This window comes from Oryctolagus cuniculus, chromosome 6, assembly GCF_964237555.1.
Source record: "Oryctolagus cuniculus chromosome 6, mOryCun1.1, whole genome shotgun sequence".
Classification (NCBI taxonomy): Eukaryota; Metazoa; Chordata; class Mammalia; order Lagomorpha; family Leporidae; genus Oryctolagus; species Oryctolagus cuniculus.
The window spans coordinates 127,828,798-127,833,447 of record NC_091437.1 but is presented as its reverse complement, the minus strand read 5'-3'; the positions used below and the strand labels follow the sequence as shown (position 1 = coordinate 127,833,447).

Here is a 4,650-nt window from a genome sequence, read left to right as displayed (position 1 = left end):
AAGCCCGGGAGGGGCTCACTCCCAGGCGCATGCGCCACAGAGAGCTGACAGCCCGCTCTCAGTAGGGACGGAGCCCCTTCCCTTGCACACTAGTGGGTTACACAGTACAAAGTGTGGAAGGGGCCTGGGGGTCTGGGCTAAAGCTGGGCTAGTTCTAAAGGTCCCGCGAGATCACAGTGTGAGCTGGGCGGGGTTGAGCTGGAGCTGAGCTGCGGAGCTGGGGAGAGAGCTCGGGCTGATGCCTGGACTCTCCAGATAGTGGTGTGTCCAGCAGTCCCGGCAGGGCGGGGACGGTCATGGCAGGGCGGGGCTGTGTTGGCTGGGCAGAGACATGGGGGCCTCTTCTGTCGGTGAGAGGTCCACATGGATCTGAGGCTTTTTGTCCTTGCTCTATTAGGTGGGGAGAACCCAACTACTTGAGTCATCACTGTCGCCTCCCAGGGCCTATACAGCAGGAAGCTGAAGTCAGAAGTGGAGCCGGGGCTTGAACCCAGGTACTCTGATATGAAATGCAGGTGCTTCAACTGGCGGCGTAACTACCAGGCGAAGTGCCCATCCTGTGTGAGAGGTTTGAATGGGGATCATAAGGAGCTGAGGCTTAGGTATGGATTGAGAGAGCGCCACGCAGTGTTAAAAGACGACACAGCAACAAGTCTAGCTTTGCAAATCTTCATTGTTTGTTACTATGGCTGAATATTTGTTCTCTGTGAACTCAGGAGTTCTGTTTGCGAAGTCTCATGTTAATGGCACTTAGAGGGTAGGAACTGAATCCCAGTATGGTGTTTACAGGGGGACTTTAGGAAGTGATTGGATTAGGTCATTAGAGGCTGGAGCCTCCATGTTTCAGTCCTAGGACACAGAGGCAGATTTGCTCCCTGCTCCTTGAGATGTGGTGCAGTGTGCTACCCTGGGACTCGGTGGCAAGAATGCTGTCACCAGAGGCTGGCACTGCGGCTCACTAGGCTAATCCTCCGCCTGCAGCACCGGCACCCTGGGTTCTAGTCCCAGTCAGGGTGCAGGATTCTGTCCCAGTTGCTCCTCTTCCAGTCCAGCTCTCTGCTGTGGCCCGGGAGTGCAGTGGAGGATGGCCCAAATGCTTGGGCCCTTCACCCGCATGGGAGACCAGGAGAAGCACCTGGCTCCTGGCTTTGGATCAGCGCAGTGCTGGCCGTAATGGCCATTTGGGAGGCAAACCAATGGAAGGAAGACCTTTCTCTCTGTCTGTCTAACTCTGCCTGTCAAAAAAAAAAAAAGAAAGAAAGAAAGAAAGAAAGAAAGAAAGAAAGAAAAAAGAATGCTGTCACCAGAGCCTGAACCAATGGGGCCTGCTTGGTCTCCTTGAACTGTGAACTTCCAGAACCATGAGCCAAAGTAAACCTCTTTCCTTATAAAGCTAGCCTGCCTCAGGCATTTCGTTATAGCACCAGAAATCTAACATATCCGTGATTCTAGAAGCAGGCAGCAGTCTACAATGATTCCGAGGGGCAGGCATTATGGTACGATGGGCTACACGGCGCCTTGGGATGACTCAGCCCGTATTGGAGCACTGGGGTCAAGTCCTGACTACTCTACACTTCCAACTCAGTTTCCTGCCAATGCACCCAGGAGGCAGAAGATGATGGCTCAAGCGCTTTGGTTCCTGCCACTCAGCAGAAATCCAGATGGCGTTCTTGTCTCCTGGCGTTGGCCTGGCCCAGCCTTTAGTGCTGTGCAGTGAGCTAGAGGGTGGATGATCCCTCTCACCTCCCCTGGCCTATGTCATGCTACCATTCAGATAAATAAGCAAATCTTTTTTTAAAAAATGATTCATAATAACCTGCCATACCACAAGGGCAGGTTATATTTATAGCCAGAAAAAAGAAAATGATGTACAGAAAATGGAAGTGCCATAGACACCTTGATTGGTTGCAACTTGTATTTTTTTTAACTTATTTAACATGGTTTGAACAATTGGCCACTCACCATTGGCTGAGATCCAGCTACTTGCTATAAGAGTAGGTTACACAGAGTGCTTCACATCAAGTTAGGTTACAGCTTGGTGTATATGCAGGGACCTGTAAGCCAAACTTAAACTATGTGCAGAGGCAGCTTTAGGCCAACAATTCCACAATTCCCTTCTTTACTCAACCAGAGGGGAGAGACTGACCCCAATTTTGGACACTGACATCACTCTATCATCATTGTAAATGGATTTATTTGGCCTTAGCTCCCACTGGGCAGTTGAATAGTGGGTTACAGAAGCCTGCCAAGGGCCACGAGTCTTCCAAGCATTCTCGGACATCTGGGTGCTGTGGTTCAGGTATTGGGGTGGCTGTCCCCTAATGGCGAGTGGTTGAAAGGTTGGTCTCCAGGGCAGTGCTCTCAGGAGACGATGGAGCCTCTGGGAGGTGAGGTGGGAGGTGCTTAGGTTACTGGGGGTGTGTTCTTGGGAGGGACTGTGGGACCCCAGTCTCCCAATTTTCTGTGTGGTGGTATAAGCCCTTACACACACACACACACACACACACACAGAGGCTCCCACTGCAATGTGCTGCCACGAGGGGTCTTTACTTCCACTCTTCCCCCGACCCCCAAGCACCCGATGTCAGATTAGAACTTCCCAAACTGTTAAAAAAAAAAAAAAATCAGTGTTTTTAGAAAGTTAGCTGCCTCAGGTCTTTCCTGTGGAAATGCCAAACTGACTAATTCCCAAGGAAAAGGCAGTGGTGTTTCGGGGCATCTGGGAAGGGAGGCGGATCCACCGTGGAGCTGTCCCAGCCCGCAAGCCAGCTGCACCAGCAGGTTCCGAAAGCTGCCTCCAGGCAGGAGGGAGTCGTTGTGGGCCTCTGTACCACGGGGCAAGGGATGAGTGCTGGCTCTTGGGGCTTAATTCTACCAGAACTGCCTTTGGAGGAGTCAGTGTTTTCTGCCAGAACCCTAACATACTGTTTTGTAGTATTTCTTAATTATTTCAAGACATTGGCTTTTACCTTTTTTTTTTTTTTTTAAAGATTTTATTTATTTATTTGACAGGTAGAGTTACAGACACTGAGAGAGGAGAGACAGAGAGAAAGGTCTTTGGTCCGTTGGTTCACTCCCCAGATGGCTGCAATGGCTGGAGCTGCACCAATCCAAAGCGAGGAGCAGGTGCCTCTTCCTGGTCTCCCACGCGGGTGTGGGGGCCCAAGGACTTGGGCCATCTTCTACTGCTTTCCCAGGCCACAGCAGAGCTGGATTGGAAGAGGAGCAGCTGGGACTAACACTGGCACCCACATGGGATGCCGGCGCTGCAGGAGGAGGATTAACCTACTGGCTCTGGCCCCGACTTTTACCTTCTAAAGCAAATGGTGGTTGGGAGCATTTGTGGGCTTCAGGCTTAAGTCCGAAAAATAAATGTCATGTTGTTATGAGGAAAACAGTGACGAAGGAGGACAACCTCAGCTCTTGTCTCGTGTAGAAGAATTTTCCCACAGACCAGGCAGTAAGCAAAGTGAGATTTACTGAAGTCGGAAGCCTCCTGCCAGAGCAGCCAGGAGAGGGACTCCAAGAGAGGAAGACCTGAGAAGCTGAAGCGAGATCTTCCATTCGCTGGTTCACTCCCCAGATGGCCACGACGGCTGGAGCTGTGCCGATCTGAAGCCAGGATCCAGGAGCTTCCAGGTCTCCAACACAGGTACAGAGTCCCAAGGCCATCTTCCACTGCTTACCCAGGCCATAGCAGAGAGCCGGATCTGAAGAGGAGCAGCTGGGACTCGAACTGGCACCCATATGGGATGCCAGCACGGCAGCCGGCAGCTATGCCACAGCGCAGGCCCCGAGGTGGAGTCCTTTAAACACAGTTTGGAGAACAATCAAAGGGTGGGGACAAAACCCACCAGAGGGCCAGAATAGAAATCTTGTGTAGCCTGCTCTGATAAAACAGATAAAACCCCATCAGAGGGGTTGGGATAGGTAACTTCTTTCTAGTCTTCTTTCTAGTCTTATCATAAAGAAGGGTGGGGTAGGCACTTTTGTCTTGCTAAAGGCAGCTTCGGGGGAGAAGCATGCATATGTGTACTTTTCAAGGGACTCCCTTTTTCTCATTCCAACAGGGACCTGACTTAACTACCTGTTAGCCCCTCTAACTGTCACCATGTCACTCAACTTAGGGGAGTGTCGACACAACACAGCCCATCATTCTGTTCTAAGGAGTTAATAGATTTGTCTCTTCCTTCTGGGAAATATAAGGTACTGTTGATAAATCTTTTTTTTAAAAAAAGATTTATTTATTTATTTGAAAGGCAGAGTTACAGAGAGGCAGAGGCAGAGAGTGAGAGAGAGAAAGAGAGATCCTCCATCCACTGGTTCACTCCCCAAATGGCTGGAGCTGGGCCAGTCTGAAGCCAGGAACTTGGAGCTTCTTCTGGGTCTCCCACACGGGTGCAGGGGCCCAAGGACCTGGGCCATCTTCTACTGCCTTCCCAGGCCATAGCAGAGAGCTGGATAGGAAATGGAGCAGCCAGGACTCAAACTGGCACCCATATGGGATGCCGGTGCTGGAGGCGGTGGCTTTACCCACTATGCCACAAGGCCAGCCCCTATTGAGAAAACTTTTAAAAGAACATTTCTGCTATGTTAATATTTAACAAACAATAGCAACAGAAACCATTTTGACAAGGAAAGGCACTGAAA

At 50.7% G+C, this 4,650-nt stretch overlaps 1 long non-coding RNA gene across 1 annotated transcript; it reads left to right on the top strand.

Moving 5' to 3' along the window:
- The first annotated feature begins 362 nt into the window (after window positions 1–362).
- On the top strand, window positions 363–3,963 carry LOC138849959 (uncharacterized). Its single transcript, XR_011389283.1, has 2 exons — window positions 363–494; window positions 3,013–3,963. It is a non-coding gene; the product is annotated as an uncharacterized lncRNA (long non-coding RNA).
- Window positions 3,964–4,650: the final 687 nt, after the last annotated feature.